Genomic DNA, 19,074 nt, shown 5'->3' on the forward strand with positions numbered 1-19,074 from the left:
GGACACACTAACTAGTGGTATAACCAAGATTATAATTAAAGTTTCCAAACCTGTCATGCACAGTATGATTACTACCATGTGATGCTAGTTCCCAAATGAAGTATAAACACATCTACATATGAGATAAAAATGTAAACATATTGATAGGTACTTATTTATTTCCATTTTTATTCTTTATGCCTGTGTTGTTCTCTTTCTATTTCTTTTTTTTTCAACCGTCCCTTTAGAATTTCCTGCAGTGTGGTTTGGTGGTAGTAAATTGAACTTATGATTATATGCATAACCCATGGACACAGACAATAGTGTGAAGAAGGCCTGGGGAGAGGGCAAGAACTGAGGAGGAGGGAGTCAATGGGGGAAAAAAGGGGATATCTGTAATACTTTCAACAATAAAGCTAAATTTTTTAAAAAAGGAAAATAATGTAAACATATTTCATGTTAAAGACTATTTAAATTTTTAGTTTCCCTATTTATATTTAAACCATATATATATATATATATATATATATATATATATATATATATATTTGCTAAAAAGACAAATTTAAAGTAATGAATTTGAAATTATATATATACTAGAGGCCCTGTGTACAAATTCGTGCCTGGGTAGGGTCCGGCCAGCCCACACTGATTGGAGCCCATTGAGCTGGGCTGGCTGGGGGGAGGGAACATGGGGGGTTGACTGGCTGGCCCTGCCCCAGATTGAGGTGGGGGGCCAGGGGGCAGGGCCAGCTGGGGGGAGGGGCCACAGGAGGTTGGCTGGCCAGCCCCGCCCCCTCTTTGAACTTCTGATCGAACTCCCAGTTGAGGGGACAATTTGCATATTAGCCTTTTATTATATAGGATTATATATATATATATATATATATATATATATATATATATATATATATATATATATATATAAAGTTCCAGTATTTTCCCACAACCGATTTATGGTCCTGTACTTCCCACTTAGAAGATGCCTGGTATTTTTCACATAGAACTGTAGTTTAGTGTTCACATGTCTACTTCTAGATTGTGAGCTAGTTGAGAACAAGAACAGAAACTTGAGTAAGACTTGAAAATTGTTGGATTTAAGTGGAATTGCCTGATGTCATGTGAGTACTAGATAAAATACACAATTGTTATTCCTTGTGTTCAATAAGAATGTGCCATTAGGGTGGAATATAGGAAAGGGTAGTGGTGTCAGCTTTTATGGAAATATGAGCTGATTCTAAAAGCCTCCAGGTGAAATACAAATTCATACCTTCATATTTCCCAGAGTTCCAACTACAGTGACTTATACATTAAAGATACCCAAGTGAATATGTGTTAATCTCTGCATCTCAGGGGAGCCTACACATGGCAATTCTTTTTCTAGAAACTTGATTGATAGGGTTTTAGATTAAAAAATAAAGATACCCTAGGCAGTTTGGCTCAGTGGATAGAGTTTCAGCCTGTGGACTGAAGGGTCCCAAGCTCGATTCCGGTCTAGGGCACATGCCTGGGTTGCAGGCTAGGTCCAACATGCAGGAGGCAGCCAATCAATGATTCCCTCTCATCATTGATGTTTCTATCTCTCTCTTCCTTTCCCTTCCTCTTGAAATAAATAAAAATATATTTTTTAAAAATAAAATAAATAAACATGACCAAAGTGGAAGTTTGGAAATTATTCAAACGTTGCTCTAGACAAGCATAGCCCACTGTCCAGAGCTACCAGCTCTTGAATTAAAAATCTTAACCTAAGAAGACATCAGTCATATAGAAAAACCGAGCTAATTTCACAAAATACAGCTACTTATAATTAATATTTATCCTGTTGGAAAGAACTTAGGTTCACTATTTTAGCTACACTAACACTGATAGATTAAAGATACAATACATCAAAGTATTTCCTTGGTAAATGGATATTAGAAAGTCTTTAACTCTAAGCCATAATTCCTTTAAATTTCTACAAGCTGGATTTCCACCCAGCTGTCTAGTGCTGAAAGTTAAATGTTCAAAACAGGAGCTTTAGTTCAGTAATTGCTTAATTTTTCATTGCAATGCCTCTTCATAGATGTAAAATGGATGGATTTTTGCTTTAAAAAATAAATACTTCTTTTTTCTTGCAGTTTTTTTTTAACTCTAATTACTTTTGTGTCAGAAATATAATTGTACTTCATATTGAAAGCTAACCCAGTGGGGAAATAATTTTGCACAATTACAGAAAGTTTTAATAAAAGACTGATAAGCAAAGTTTTGAATTTTTAATGCATTCCGCAGGCGGTTGAGTGCCTTTTGCTATAGCTGTCACTTATCATTAGAGCTGTGGGAAAGAGAGGTCTACCTGTTATACTTGACTTGATTGGCAAAAGTGTACCCTGACAAATAAAAGTGAAACAGACAAACGTCAAGATGAAAAAAAATTAAAAACAGTCAGTTTCATAGCTAATTTAACATTAATGCCTCCACTTTACCCCAAAAAAATTTCTTTATATTTAATATTCTGCTCTTACCTACTTATTAGCCTACCATTGTGAGTGTTAAACTCTTGTATAGCATAAAGTAATAATTCATTTCTATAAAAGCACATCCCATTTCCAGGGCATGCTTTTTGGCTTAATTTGAAAAAATTACCCTTGTTTGACAGAGAAAACACATTCAAACATGCACAACCTACGCATTTACGTGCAAGTGAAATCCAAAGAATGTAATCTATCTAAGCATCCTGTGAGGAAGGCACCACGAGAGCCATCCTGTGAGCTGCTCTGAATCTGCTCCGAGGCTACACTTTGAAGTCTTGCTACTGGTGTATCATTCTAATGTTTGTTTGTTTACCCTCAATTCTGCCAGACCCTAAACAACACACCGAAATCCTCTTCAGCATCTCCAGGTTGGTGTCCAACTGCTTCCTACTGCCCTGTCCACACACTGGGAGGGCGAAGGCTGTGGGTTCAGCCCACTGCCCTCTGCAAACTGGCAGGGGCAGCCTCGTGGCAAACATCAAACTGTCACTTGATTTCATGTGTCTGCTGCCTAAGAAGTTTATTTTGGATCAGACTGATTTGCCAGCATATGCTAAAGATAAAATGTTCAAATGATGCAAAGTGGGACTTTCAAAGTATGATCCCGAGTGCCTTTTTTTCCTTATCCGCTTACATGTAATCTAAAAATAAATACTCAGGCTCCACCAGGATGTGACAACTTCAGCAAACAACATGGAAAATAGCTGCCTTACAACAGTCTCTCCCTCCAAAAGAAACAGGGGGAAAATATACCTTTAGAGAAAAATACTGCGCCTGTTAAGGAACAGAGAGCTACTCGCAGCAGGTTTGTGAAAAGAGGCACAAGGACATAAACAGCTCAGGATGGGTATCAAGCAAGGAAAAAAAACCAGCCAGCAATCACTGTGCTGAATCCCGGAAGGGGCGCAGGGAAGTGGTCACAGGTGATTGTCATGTGTGATAATTATTATTACTGTACACCTGCTCCTCCGCACTAATTAACTTTGGATATGCAAATCAATCCTATTGCATCATGCCCCTGCTCTCCTCCCCTACAGATAAGAAGATGTTCAGCTGCTGGATTTAATTAGGATAATGAACGCCAGGCCCACGGTGGCTTGGCAGGGGAGGTGGGGGGGGAGGAAGCTGTGACTGACCTTTTCTCCCAAAACGTTGACATTTTCTAAGGCTTCTGAGTACGCGAAGTCACCTCCATGGCTGGGACATTGATAGGAGCGGATTGATGAGGTGTCATTAGAGGAGAGACGCCGTGGCCCTAGTGTTTGCTGGGAGAATACAGCAGGTGTTCTGACAAGGACACACACCATCACTGTTATTTGCCAAACAATTCTCTTGATTCACTAAAGTCAAGCATGCCAGCATTTCTTTATAAAAGAAAACAAGGCTGTTTTTCATAACCACCCAGAGGACAGGTCATCGCTAAATTGCATTTCTGAATTACTTTTCATTTTGCATTAATATATTTAAGAGGTTCCTATTATTCCTCTCCCCCCACATCCTCCTTCCTTCTGCACCCCTTCAATCTCCCCTCCACCCTGCCCTGCCCAGAATCCTCATGACATGTAAGCTGAAAGCGTTACGTGATGGTAAGTTAAAAAGGGTTAAGTTTGCTCATATTAATCCCTATAATTCCATTCCTATAACATAAGGTAAGGCTAGGGCTTCTGTGATTTAATGGGAAGAGAGGGCAGAACAGCATCTTCTTGTTTGGATATCTGGTCTGCTTGTTTATCAAAAAATTGTTTTCAATTATATATATATGTATATATATACACACATATATATGCCTTATTTGAATTTCAAATTCAAAAACATGCATACAAAGGAACACAGAGGAACATAGACTATAATGTGATTCTGTGGTGTCTCTTTCTCTCTCTCTCTCTCTCTCTCTGTCTCTCTCTCTCTCTCTCTCTCTCTCTCTCTGATCATTTACTCAGCTTTAACTTTTCAGCCATCTGTGTGTAGAGCCTTTTCTGTATTTGCCATTCTGACAATGAAGTTGTATGCAGTAATAAAATAATACCATATCAGATCTTTTTTTCTACTCTCCTCTTAATGTGTTAAATTATAATGGAAGAATAACTTCAGGAAACTAGCCAATTTCACAAAGAGGTGAAATAAAAGCACCTTGGTGTAGCTGAAAAATCAAGCTGATCAGAGCCCAACAAGAAGGCAATGCAGAGTCCCATTTCTAAAGTAAAGCGGAAAGGTTTCAAAAATTAACCAGGACACAAAGAAAAATGAGGGATCATTCTGACTCTATAATCCTGATAGGTTGCACATTGCATGAGGTTTCTTCTAAGAAATCATAATTCTATGATAGGTTAAACTTTTTTGTATCTAAGAGATGATCTACTCTTTTTCTTTGAAAAATCTCATTAAAAACATAGAATAACTATCATAAATACTGCAATATATCCAAATGACATCATGTTGGGAGGCTGAAGATATTTAAATTGATCTTTTCTCTGGTATTTAAAAAAAAAAAGCAGGCAGTCAAACCTGGAACTGTAAGATAATGTAGAATCTGGTCAGCTAATTTAAAGAAAAATAATATGGAAACCTGTTTTTCTATGAAGTGTTACAAAGTGTTGGAATTAAGTAATGAGAGTTTGTCTTTTACAGCAAGAGAATTACTTGAATGCTATAAGTTACAGCTGGTTGCAATGTTCCTTATTTTCTGATCACATTCCTTTCCTAATGAGGTTTCGGCGTACACTAACAGTTAACATTTGGCAAGGTACAGCTTTAGAGATTCCACACATGGACTATTAGCATGAAACCAAATGTGTCACATAAAATGGGGGTGAACATCATGAATTTGCTTTTGTGTGTGTGTGTGTGTGTGTGTGTTTTCTTTCTTTTTCCAGATCAAGCACTTTGCCACCTGCTTATAATTACTGTTACTTATACTGTCTCTGCCATTACTAGTACCAGTTCTTTCTTGTTCTTGCTCCTTTTCCTCTCAAGCATTTCTCTCTAGCTCCTCACCTTTAGTCATAAAACGCCCACAGCTGTCTCTAGAACCATTTTAGGTCCCTGTGTCCTCCTTCTCTCCTAAACATGCATTTCTCTGCGGATGCCCATGCAGCTGATTTCATTAGGAAAAGTATGAAAAGTAAGCACTTTTCATTCGCAAATATGTTAGCATTTTTTATTACAAACCTTACTTGTTGTCCATCTCAGCACCAGAAAGTAAGAGCGATTGAAACAAGAACTTAGAAAAGCAGCCTCGTTAGGAAAGCAGCAGCTGACTATGGAGAGAGTAGATTAAGTCTCCTTCCTGCCATGGCTACAGACGCCTCTAGGAGTCCAGGGCATGTGCTCTTTCACCCTCCTGCGTGCGTGGTACAAAAGGGAGAATGGGTCACCACCAATCCAACCGCCCTGCACAAAATTATGGTAGAAGTTCACATCTTGAGAAGAGATCTAATTAAGTCAAAACTTAAGGAATTAGGACTCAAAAGTCTTACTCCCAAATCACAACATTAATTTGGAAGGCTCACTTAAGCTCCTTATTCCTGAGTTTTTCCCTCTGTTTTATCTTGCTGGCTGTGTCCTTGGGCAAGTTCTTTTCTGGACCTCTCTCAATGTGGGGTTCACCTTTTTCTTATAAAATAAGGATAATAGCACCCCATAGAATTCTGGTGAAGATTAAATGTGATCATTTATATGTAGTTCACAGTGCTCAGCTCTTAATAAATGTAAGAAACATTGCCAGTGTGTTCAATAACATAGTAATAGTATATATTATATTTATAATTAAACTAATGCAGTGTTATTTCTCAGAACTGCTTGCCTAGTACATATATATTCACATACACACACACACACACACACACACACTTTCATTGGGGAATTGTGTGCATTTTTAAGCTATTGTTTTGTAAAATTCTTTGGCACCTCATTTGGGCATAGCACATGGTATATTTTCATTAGAACAGAAGAGATAAATACGTATTTATACATAAGCATACTTTCTTTTTTCTTACCAAAGAGATCATAATAGCTAAAAAGAATAGAAAATGGAATACTAGGTACCTGTGATCTTTGCACATGCACTTTTAATAGCTAAATTCTTCCATTTGAGAATTTGAGAAAGTGTTTACCATACTTCATGAATAGAAATCTATGGGTATTCAGGCCGAAACCGGTTTGGCTCAGTGGATAGAGCGTCGGCCTGCGGACTCAAGGGTCCCAGGTTCGATTCCGGTCAAGGGCATGTACCTTGGTTGCGGGCACATCCCCAGTAGGGTGCGTGCAAGAGGCAGCTGATCGATGTTTCTCTCTCATCGATGTTTCTAACTCTCTATCCCTCTCTCTTCCTCTCTGTAAAAAATCAATAAAATATATTTTTAAAAAAAAAAAAAAAAAAAAAAAAGAAATCTATGGGTATTCAGACGCTTTTAATAATTTAAGCTCAGTAATACAACCTATTGATGGTTTGCTTTAATTTTCACTATCAGACCAAATAAAGCAGAGACAGATGGCTTTTTGGACTTACACTAGTTTAAGCTACAAATATGTTGCCCATTTTTGAGCCTATGTAGTTAATCGGAAATCTGTCACACTATATATGTAAACCTTCCATATTTAAGGTAAAGACTGTGGGTTAAAGATCAGAAGACCCAGGCTCTCGTCTCGGCACTGAATACATGTGACCTCTTGTGAATCACATCACCTTGCTGAATCTCAACCTTCTCAACCTATGAGGTAAGTAAGACTAGGTCAGAGCTGCTCAATCTTTAGTGTTCATACTAATTACCTGGAGATTTTGATAAAAGAAGAGTCTGATCAGCAGGCCTTGGGTAGGGCCAGAGACTCTGCATTTCCATCAAGCTCCTATGTGATGCCAGTGATGCTGGTCTACAGACTATACTTTGAGTAGCAAAGGACTAGATAAATTATTGAACAACTGATTTACAATTTGAGGTTTCTATGAAATTATTCACGAGAAGACATGTCATGATGGCTCCAAACAGGGATCCAGCACAAATGCTAACAAGGGTCTAGTACTTTACCGTTAACCAAGTGTCATCACAGCATTTCTGAGAGGAACTTCAACTCAGAAAAGTTGAATCACTGGCTCAAGGTCACATGTAATATTGTCAATATGTGGCAAAGCCAGGGTCAAGTGTAGAACCTCATCTCCAGCTAGCTGTGCTCACATACCCCCATGTCTTCCATGGTCACCTTTGATTTCAGTAGGCTCCAAAAATGCATGAAGCAAAGAAGCCCTAACAGCCTAATGGGGTCTCATACACAGCCAGATGTTTATGCATTTATTTGAAGTTACCTAAATATTGATAAAATCTAGTGTTCATCTGTTAGAGCCCATTTAAGATTTTTCTTCTCTTTCATATCTTTCCATTATTTTTCTGCTTGCATCCAATTCATCAAGTACAGAAAAGCCTCTCAGGCTAGCATATACAACTTTCAGTTGCTACCGTACATGAGTTCTAGATCTTAAAGGCCAAAAAAGCATCTATTTGACTAAAGAGCTATAAGGCAGCCATAAAAATTATGGATCACAGAAATAAGCAATTAGTGTTATCTTCAATTGCTTTATTGGCAGTATTCACTCGTTAGAATAGAGGCAACCGTAAAACAGATTGCAACATACTGTATAACAGCATATGGGATTTTACATTATAATGCTATTCTCTGCCAAGAAGTCATATTTTCATTTGAATGCATGGAACAGATTATCACAGGGTTTCCAGCATTAGAAGTGGATGACCCTCACTTTTTTGGTAGTTGTTTTTAAAAGGCAATTCCTGAAGTTAGGAATAGATCAAAATAAGTGTGGCGGTTGAATAGGGCTGTGTTATATGCCTGCATTCTGCGCCATTGGAGACTGGGCATGGCATGGAGCTACAGCAGATAATAAAGTCAATCTCTAACGTGGTGGATAGAGGAGAGTTGAGGGCTTGCCAGTCTTCCAAACCAGCTGGCGTCAATTCTGGAGGAAGCTGCTCACCCGCCCATCTCATCACAGCTGAAGTGCCACAAAAGGCACCACTAGGCAGGGAATAGAAATAAAACAATAGGAATAATAATACAAAAAAGAGCAGGATCTTTATTTAACATTGGGAAATGTCACCTTGACAGCTACTCCGCCATTTTTATAGAAAGTGTCTGTAAGCATGTTTATATACTGCAGATAATATATATATATATATATATATATATATATATATATATACTGCAGGGTGCACGTTCCAATAGGCCAAGCTCTCAGGAATCACCTACAGGCCTAGAGTTTAAGAGTTTCCCAATTCCCTTACACATTTTACACGTTTCAATATGGCACACCTGGAAATAGGGCTATATGCCCACTCTCCTCTTCTTCTGTTTCAACAGTTCAAGTTGGAAAAAGAGTAGGGAAAAGTATACCTAACAAATTCTCTTTCCAAGATCAGCCTGTGATATAGCAAATGAAAGGCAGGATTGCTGAAAAGGAAGCTTGTGTAGTTTCAAAATAGAAGTCATATTGTTGCACTCACAGTTGATCAAATAAATATTAATCACAAAATGTATTTATATCACTCCTCACACAAAATATATTTCAAATGTGTTTTTAAATGGTGAATAAAACACACTGGGAGGGCAAAAAAAAAAATCTCCTTTTATAAAATCTCACATATGAGGGAGCTAGATGCATATATAGTAATTTACCAGAACAAAGGAATATGTTTGAATTAGTTTCTGTGTGTTTTCTGCTATGTATGCTGATCTCGTAAAATCCAAATAATTTTTTAAAGTCTTTAGTCTATGTACAGTAAAAACGCATTTAAAGTAGACTTTAATCTTATGTAATGTCCCAATGAATTAATGCATTCACTTAAAATGTTTTTCTAGCCTTAATTCTATAAAAAGTATAAAATTATTTTAAAATTTATTTGTAAAGAAATTTATAATTTTGGAAAAAAAGATTATCCTAAATGATTGCAAAGGAAGTGATAATGTAAAATGAAGTATATCAGAACTGCCTTTCTATGTCCTTTGGTTAAAGTAACATTTTCAGTCCTCAATTTCCACATTTTTTTGTTTAAGAACTTTCCCTTTTCTTTATAAAAGGATTTGGTAAAAAGAGCAATTAGACTAAGAAAATAAAGCATTTTGCAACCTAATCCTACCTATGCTATTTACTAGCTCCTATAGGCTTGTGTATACAGACATAACTCAGAGAGATTACAGGTATGGTTTCAGACCACTGCAATAAAGCAAGTCATAATCTTTTTGCTGGTGGAGGGTCTTACCTTCAATTTGTAAAAAAACAAACAAACAAACAAACAAAAACAAGCTCTTTGAAGTGCAATAAAGCAAAGCACAATAAAACGAGGTATGCCTATATTGGTTTACCATTTAAATTCTGCTTCAGCATGGAACAGAGTGCAGAACCTCATTAAGGAAAGTGGGGGAGGATGGGTGGGTGGGAGGTAATCAACTAAAGACCTTGTATGCAAATATGCATAACCCATGGACACAGACAATAGGGTGCTGAAGCAGGGGCAGGCTGCAGGGGTCAATGGGGGGGGGAAGGGAGACATATGTAATACTTGCAACAATAAAGCATTATTAAATAAATAAATAAATAAATAAATTTTGCTTCAGCTGTCTTGATTTATTTGTAGAGTTGCATAATGACCATATTATCTATGGCATCCTCTCAAACTGAGCTTGAAAAAAAAAATTAAGTATTTTTCAAGTGGTTAGAGTAACTTCTTGTGAATGACTGCCCTATCTTATGTTTAGAGCGAGGAAAACTGGTAGTTTTCCAGGAGCCAAAGAAGGGGACCCCTTTAAGAACTCTAAATGGAAAAAGAAATCAAGACAGTAGCTAGTTTATACTTTAAGAAAATGCAGGTTGACAAACTGAGGGTGTTCCACCAATATATAACATACAGTGAAACATCTGCTTTGGGTTCAATGGGAGCGTTTTCTTTAAAAGTCTACCAAGTTCCTTAATTTGGCAGCTCTTGTGGTCCTGGACTTGCAGTTGAGGTGACCTTATTATATGGACAGAAATGTTGAGAAGCAACTATTCCTAGGGTAGCAAACTCAAGGAACTACACATTTTTTAAATGTCAGTGAGTGTGTGTGTGTGTGTGTGTGTGTGTGTGTGTGTGTGTGTATGTATCCCAAAGAGGGTCCCACTGAGTCCAACAACGGGGACAAAAGCTAATAGAGAGATTGTGTGTTACATATTTATCTTGCCACACAGTAATGTTACTTAATTCAGTGTTGTTCTGAACAAATCAACAATGAATAGTATCTTGCTATATAATGACTAGTTTTTCCTTTTCTTGCAATAGAGTAAAGCATTTGAGGGGAAAAAAATACCACAAGCATCTCAAACAGCCTCTGCTCTGCTATAAAAATAGACTGTGACGAGAGTAACTCTTCCAATCAATTATGCAGCATGATTTTAAGTGAGGAAAAATTTCAACATACGTATCACTTCAAAATATATACAGCATATATCTATATGTGCAAACTGCGTAAATTTTGAAGGGCTATGAAGCATATATTTTGCTACAGCAAAGATCTGACTGTTAAATTGATTGCAACAAAACTATAATTTCTTTTGCTGAAAAACCCTAGCAATATGAATCTTACTGGGATTACTTAAACTCAGTGGTGTGTGTATACATCTATATGTGTGTGGGTATAAACAACACGATTTCTACAAATTCTCTCCAGTAGGCTCAGAAGCACTCCTCTAACTAAAATATTCCTCTGAAATTTTTCTCCTTACAGTTGACGAGAGTAAGTGAACATACTTCCAATTCTAGAGTCTACACATGTGGCCTCTGCATCTGTTCTGCATGGGGGTGGGTCAATCAATGTTGTTCAATCCCTTTACCTACATGCAGGGTTCCTTAATAGTGTCCATAAGAACACCCTTTCAAAAGAATGGTCTGCCACATTAGCCAGAGTAATGTCACTCAGATACACACACACACACACACACACACACACACACACACACACACACACACAATTTTGGCTGAATTCAGGAATGAGTCTGTGGACTGAAAGAATTGATCTGTCACAGAGCAACAGATTGCAGTTAGAAACTGCCAACAAATCACAGGCAGCAGTAGGTAATGACTAATTGTAACAGGAACGATGGAACAGAGGGTGGGGATTGTTTCAGAAAAGGTAACTGAAAAAAAATGCTCTCTCCCAAATGAAATCAAGCATTTTTTTTTGGTACTTGCTATTGTTAAATCAAATAACAAGCACAGCACCTTCACTCTTCTCAATAGTTCCTAGTGATACTGATCAATCTGACGATTTCTAAGTGATCGGGAACTTTTCTAACAGAGGCTGCCTTTTCTGTTCCTTTATTTCTATTAATGTTATTCAGTAAGGCACTTTTGAGGTTTCTCAAATAATTATTATTTTAAAACACTCTTTGGAGCTATATACCTAAGACTTACAGGAAACCTAACTATGAATATACAACACAATCTTAAGGGAAAAGAGGGGTGGGAGTTTTAGGAAGATTTACAAGGTCCAAGAACTAGAATGGCAATAACAATCATATCCATCTCTTTTATTGATGAAGTTGTTGCACTTTTTAATTATCTATTTAATCTTACTTCCTTAGATTTTCACGAAATACTTTTTTTTTCTAATTATCAACACACACACACACAAATTTGTTTATAACTGAAACTTAACCTTCTAAGATGTTAATCTCTAAAATTACGTGGAGCCTGAGGTGCTTAAAGGAGTTAAACTCTGCACTGAGGCTCAACGGCTTTGGGGACATTCTGTAAATTGCGTTTCACTGCAATGAAGATTAAGATTTTCCCTGTAGTGGAAACAGAAGAATTTTGTGACTCTGTAACTGCAGAGATTGCAGAGCATATTTGGTCAAATGTAATATCAGATTTTTATTTTTTGTTTTTTTCTTCTCACCTGAGGATATGTTTATTGATTTTGAGAGCAAGAGAGATAAACATCAATGAGAGAGAGAGAGAGAGAGAGAGAGAGAGAGAGAGAGAGAGACATCGATTGGTTGCCTCCTGGAAATGCCCAGAACAGGAATCAAATGCACGCCTTTTTGGTGTATGGGACAATGCTCCAACCAACTGAGCCACCCAACCAGGGCCTGCAATATCACATTTTAAAGGCCACTTCATTTGTTTAAACTTAAATATTTAATTTCAACCAAAATAGTGTGGCAAGATTGTCCATACACTATCTCATATGTAAAAATAATGATTTCCTTAACTTGATGATGTAGGCTAGTTACCCCAATCTTTAGGTGATACAATCCATTTTTGTCTCACTGATTTAGTTACTAAATCCTCTGCTTTTTACAAACATGTTGAACATCAGACTTCATGTCTATTTCATATTTGCATCAAATATTCTTCATCTCATTATTCACAGAACAAGTAAAGAAAGAAAGCTAAGAAGTGCTCTCCTTTTTCAGACACCGATAGATGCCCCCAAACTAGTTTCTCAAAAACTCAACTCTTTCTCCGATAGGAAAGCGAAGAGCAGTCCCAGAATGTCAAGTTCAAAATTTAGCCATTAACGTGCCAACCTGGAAAAGAGAAAGTCTGCATAAATAAGTATGAAAACCAAATGAGATGGGAGGAGAATAAAAAGTAATGCTGAACAATGAACTATGGATTGCTGAAGCTTCTCGTGAGGAAAGAGAAGACATTAAGGGCAAATGAATTGGCACAAGGGCAGCAGGAACTTTGTGAGAGGGTTCAGGAAAAAAAAATACTAAGGGGGAAAACGTAAAACCTTGATAAAGAGCAGTCAATTTATATCAGGAACCCATAAAGTACATAGAAAATCAGAATTATACTCGACTAAATTTTAAATAAATTTCCCCTCTATTTTGCCTCTATTTTGTTCTGATCCTTCACTACCAACAAATAGCCTCGCCTAAATTCTAATTAATAGGGGTCAGAGGCTTGAAATTTCCCATCTGTTCCAGAGGAGCTTGTACATGTGATTTGTATGCATCTAAACTATTCTTTTGTTTCCAGTGTCAGAATATTTTGGACAAAAACCATATATCAACATCTTGATAATTGAAAGTCTGCGAAAGCTATTTATATTTATTATAAAACTATTTGGACCTTCCAAGGGGTAAACTGCAGAGGACTTTATATTCCATATTTCAACCTCAATCTCCCATTATCACCTATATCCTTTACATCTAAATGCAGTTCAAGGGCTTAGCCACTTGACAGTGGTAATCTACTCTGCCCAGTTTTTACATCTCAGATGATGACAGAGATACTGTTATTAAAATATACTCGCACAAAAAAGCCAAACGTAAGTGTTATATAGACAGTACCCAGTTTATTAGGAACAACAGAAACACCACCAGTAATTTTCAAGGACTGGTGAAACAACACCTGAGGTAGATTCCCTCAATCATTCAATCATTTGTTTATTCCTTCATTCAATAAATACTTATCAAACGCCATTTCCCAGGAGTATACACTGCGACAGCCTTCCTGTCTTAGCATCGTAATATCACACATATAGTGGTGAAAATAACCCAGTTCATAACAATAACAATTATAAAACTTGAATTACCACCTCTTTCTCCCACGTTCTAATTATGCCTGGCCTTTCATGCAGGTCATGTTAATAACTATTTGATATATATGAGTAATTTCAGGTGGAGCTTTCTGCTCATACATAACTACTTCATGAATAGTCATGTTATATAAAGAACATGAAGCATTGTTCTCTTGAGCTAACAATAATCCTGGATATAGTTCACCATAATGTGATTGAAATAGCCTCTCAACCGCACCACCAAAGGAAAGAAAGGCTAGCCTGAAAATATTAGAATATTAATGGTAGAGAAAGGCCCCGAAATAGGCAAAGGGAGAAATAGGAAACAAGGGATGGCACCCCTACTTCATGACGGTGTCAGGGGATATCTTCATTTCTGCTGCAGGATGAATAAACTAAAATCTTTCAGATCTGAGTGAATTGGCTTTTCTTTGTCTTGCCCAAGTTGCAAAGTGAAATTTTTCCATAATTTCATTCTATAGATTGATGTCTAATCCTTTTGATTATGATCTTATAGATTTCAACCAAAATGATGACTTTTGTTTTCTTTCTCAAGACAACACGTACAGTTGCAGGCCCAGACGCTGTACTAGGGATGCCCTTCTCTCCATTTTCTCTGGGTTCACTATTATTTTGAAGCATTTTAACCAGAACTGCATAGTCTATTATATATAGATTCAAGTTCACTACGTGAATGTATATCACATATTCCCTATACTGTATTAAAATAACTATTCCTATATACACCCACAAAAAATATTTTCTTCAGAAAATTAACTTAAAGCAATTCTAAGAGTATGATCAACATCATTATTCCATGTGTTAAAGTAAACAGGTAACTAATATACTTTCTATCCATAAGTCAACCATGAGCACAATTTGTATCAGATTTTGGCCACTAAAGTCCAAAATAACAAATATTTAACAAAAACCTGACTACATTAATTATTTGATGTGAAATAAAGAATTAGCATTTCAGCTGTTCTTTTTCCTAAAATAAGATTGTATAAATGTTAGTTGATTAAATAATTGTAAAAAAAAAATGGCCATTGCTTTAGAAGGCCCATGTAAAAACAAAACAAAACCTCAGATTTCATCACTGGAGGCCAAAATTTGACCTTTCCTCTGAGCCATATAGATTTAGACAGGATCATTGAGCATTTGTGGGGAAAATTATGCAATAAATTCCCACTTGTTCCCCATAGTTGGTGACTTCAAACCACAGGGAGAAGTGGGAGATGGCTTCTGGGATGCTGCTGCAAGCCATTCTCACAGTACTCTTAGATGCCCCCTTGCTTTTCCAGAGGGGGCAGTGGCTCTTAACCAAGTTTAGTATTCGTTCGGCTCCTTCCAGTTTTCACTGCAGCGTATCTGACTTCTCTACTCCAAGGAGCTGTCCTTAGCCACTGTGACCTCAGTTCCTGTAGGTGACGGTATGGCTTTCTGCTGATTTATTAAAAATCTCCCATTTTATGGCTCCTGTGTACTCTCTGGAGTGTGATCATGTGACCAGTATAATGACAATCTGTCTCCCTGCTAACATTTCTCTACTTTGGTTATTTGTTTGATAAAGTGAGGAGCTTCCCTTTTGTTGCCCTTCATCAGAGCTTAATGTCTTTACTTTGGGATCAATATACTTTATGAATAATTTTATTTCCTTCTATTTTTATGGTCTTTTCTCCTCATTATCATACTGAGTTTATTAGCTGGTGCTGTCAGTATCTTTACCCTGTCATATGTTCCTGAGGTACAGTAAATATCACTTGTGTTGTAATTAATATGCACACCCTCTGCAGTAATTAAAGTACAGACCCCTTCAACCAGCTGAGCTTCCTACACTAATTCCACCTTATCTTCATAATGAACTTATTGTAATCTAAAACTACTACCGAATATTGTTCAGTAAAGCTAGAAGAATGAAACCTAACTAGATGCAATAATATTTGTGAACATGTTAATATAAAAATGAATTTAATTAGTTTAAATCTAATTAAATTTCCCCGTACAATTAAGAGCCTCCCCTTCCATTTTTTAAAAACTAAGAAATGCCCCGTTATTGCCCTTTCAGTTATTCCTACAAAGAATCAGACTGGACAATTTTTTTTACCCATAAGATACACACAGGAAAACCCATAGAAACCAGAAATTGGATAGTGCTATAGTAGGCAAATAGCTGAGCCCTGAGAGGAACTACTATCTGAAATAGAGGGCTTGCAAAGAGTTTGGACAATTCATAAATCTGGCCTTTCTAAATGTATATAAATTGCAAGTTGCATTAAGGCACAGTCCATGTCCCCAAGAAGGTTATAGTTTAATGGAATACATATTTTAATTCAGCAGATATTTATTGGGCATCTTCTGGAAATAACAGACAATGGATGTCACAGAATTTCTAAGCAGAGTGAGAAAGGGAAAGTCTAGCACTGAAAAAAAAAAAAAAGCTTGCACCTTGAGAGACTAGGGAGAGAATTTGCAGCAGGACACTAGCTGGAGCTGCACATATTCTGTTGCTGAAGAAGAGAGGCTGTGTAAGGTACGAAAAACAGACATAAAAGACTAAATCAAGGTAGATAATTGGCACAAAGGAGGAACATCTGAGGAACTTCATGAACATTTAATATTACACTTAAATTTTCAGGAAACATTTCAACAAAGAAAGTGAATGCTTAAAGTACAGAACCACAATAGGCAGACAGCTGGCAAAGAAGCCTGAAAATTGGGTGAAGGGTCAGGTATGACCACAACGGTGCCAGTAAATGGGATTATTTCAAGATTGAAAGAAGTGACCAGTAAGATAGATCCCTGCTTTTTAATTATTCACGGTAATGACTGGGATCTTGGAATGAAAGGAATCATTTGCGAGATTGTAGATTGAACTAAATTAGCAGGCAGCACAGCATTGAGGATAGGTACAGATACACACATGTAAATATATCATGTTGAGAATTTAAAAGTGGTCTAGTGGTCAAAACACCTGTCAATTAGTACAACACATTACTCCCACAATTGTTTTCTTTAAGACTACCTCTGTTAATGGGAGATGCGTAAGATGCATTATCTAATGGATTACTTAGAAGGATGTAACCAAGTGATGTCATCCTTGCAATAGTAAATTCCAAACTCCACCATTACCTGGCACCTGTTCTGGCAATTAATGATGGATTGCCTCTCCAAGAAAATCAAATCCCTTCTGCTGCTGGACTTGATGTGAACTTACGGGCAATGAATGAAGAAGCATTCAGAGCAGCATCCATGTAACAGTTTCTTTAAAGTTATCAGTGGTCTTGCTGTTAGATATGAGATGCCCTTTGGCAACATTGCCTATCCATTCCCCAGTTACCACTGCTATCACCAGACACTGATTCTTCCACTGCCCTGCATCTTATTCATCCTGAGGCCCTAGTTAGAAATGTACTATTTTTTCTTAATGCACTAAATATGTATAAGTTTTGGAACCTAGAGTGTTCTCATGACACTCCCCAAAGTAATAAAATGAAGAAATTTTAAATAATATGTAAGCTATCCCAGTCAGAAGGCAATGAGTCCTAAGTAGAAACCTGACAGTCTAGGAAGTTACCCTAAAAAGCAAACTTTTGAGATCTCATAGTAACATAAAGGTTCAGTGATAAAAACAAATAATATGTTGAGATGTATTGCTAAAGCTTTGCCTTACAAATCAAAGGAACTAAAACAGGCATTTGCTAGAAGAGTGCTTACTATATTTAAAGGAAGATTAAAATGTACTTCAAAAGGACAGCATGGAGAAAATGGAATGATACTGATACCAAAAGTAAGTTACCAAGAAAATCTTGGGCTGTTTTGCTGCTAAAAAAAAACACCAAACAAACAAACAAACAAACAAAAAAACACAGATGTTGTCATTTATCTACCAGTCAATATGTTTAATGTTGATCTTGGCCATCAAAAGGGCACCTATGCAAAAGGAAATCTGACAGGAATGAGTAGAGATCTTAAAAGATAAACTTTTAAAACTCTTTTTTGATAAAGTATTCCTTAGGCTATGCCCTTGAAAATTACTGAATCCAGAATGTCAGCCTATTTTCAGTGAGAGTATCAGTGTTACTCATGAATCTGCATAATTTCTGAAAATGGTTCATATGAAGGACAGACATGGCTTTGGAGCAATTATTGTGTGACTCTATACTCAACATAGTTTGGGAGCAATGCTAATGTTTGTGGATTATTGCAAAAAGAAATTATAGCATACATTCGTAATTCAGTGGGAGCTTTTTTAGAAAGCAGACGTACTTTCACTTGTTCAACAGTGAGGTTAGTGGCAAGGTCAAGGGACCTAAGTAAAAGACAGCTATCAAAATACAGGATTTTTATACTTGTGGTGTCCTTGGAGGAGTGGGGGTACAGGGGGGGGATGGGGTCATTTTAAACCTCTGTTTGGTGATATAACCTTGATTCAATAAAAGCTTTTTGGTGGGCTGCATTCGGAAGGGAAATGTCATTAAGAAGGGTTTCATTGTGAGCATCGCCGTGTCCTCTCCAGCCCCTCTGGTCAGTTTATGTATTGGACCATCAATCTCTTAACATTACCCAGTTAAAACAAAGAATAAAAAAATGACAATTAAATGATAAATGAGGTGGGAAACAACATTCTAGGATGCTTACATGAAAAACAACCTTCAAGGAAACCCTTAATGAGGAAGAGAACATTTGAAAACTGGGAAAGCTAAGTTGTTCTCATTCTGTGTGTGTGTGTGTGTGTGTGTGTGTGTGTGTGTGTGTGTGTATGCATACATGTATATACATATACTATATATATTCACATTTAAACTATATATTATCATTATATATATATATTCTTTAATAATACTGACTTTTGTATAAAATGCAAATAGCAACCCCTCTCCTTTCCAGAGATTCTGAGGAGAGTTTGAAAGTGTATATAAAACCTTTTATGCTACTGAATGTTAGAAATATCCTAATTTTCTTCTGTGCTTATCTCTTTTCTTTGATTGTAAAAGCCTTAATTATACTTCCA

This window comes from Cnephaeus nilssonii (assembly GCF_951640355.1).
Source record: "Cnephaeus nilssonii genome assembly, chromosome: 15".
In the NCBI taxonomy this organism is placed as follows: domain Eukaryota; kingdom Metazoa; phylum Chordata; class Mammalia; order Chiroptera; family Vespertilionidae; genus Cnephaeus; species Cnephaeus nilssonii.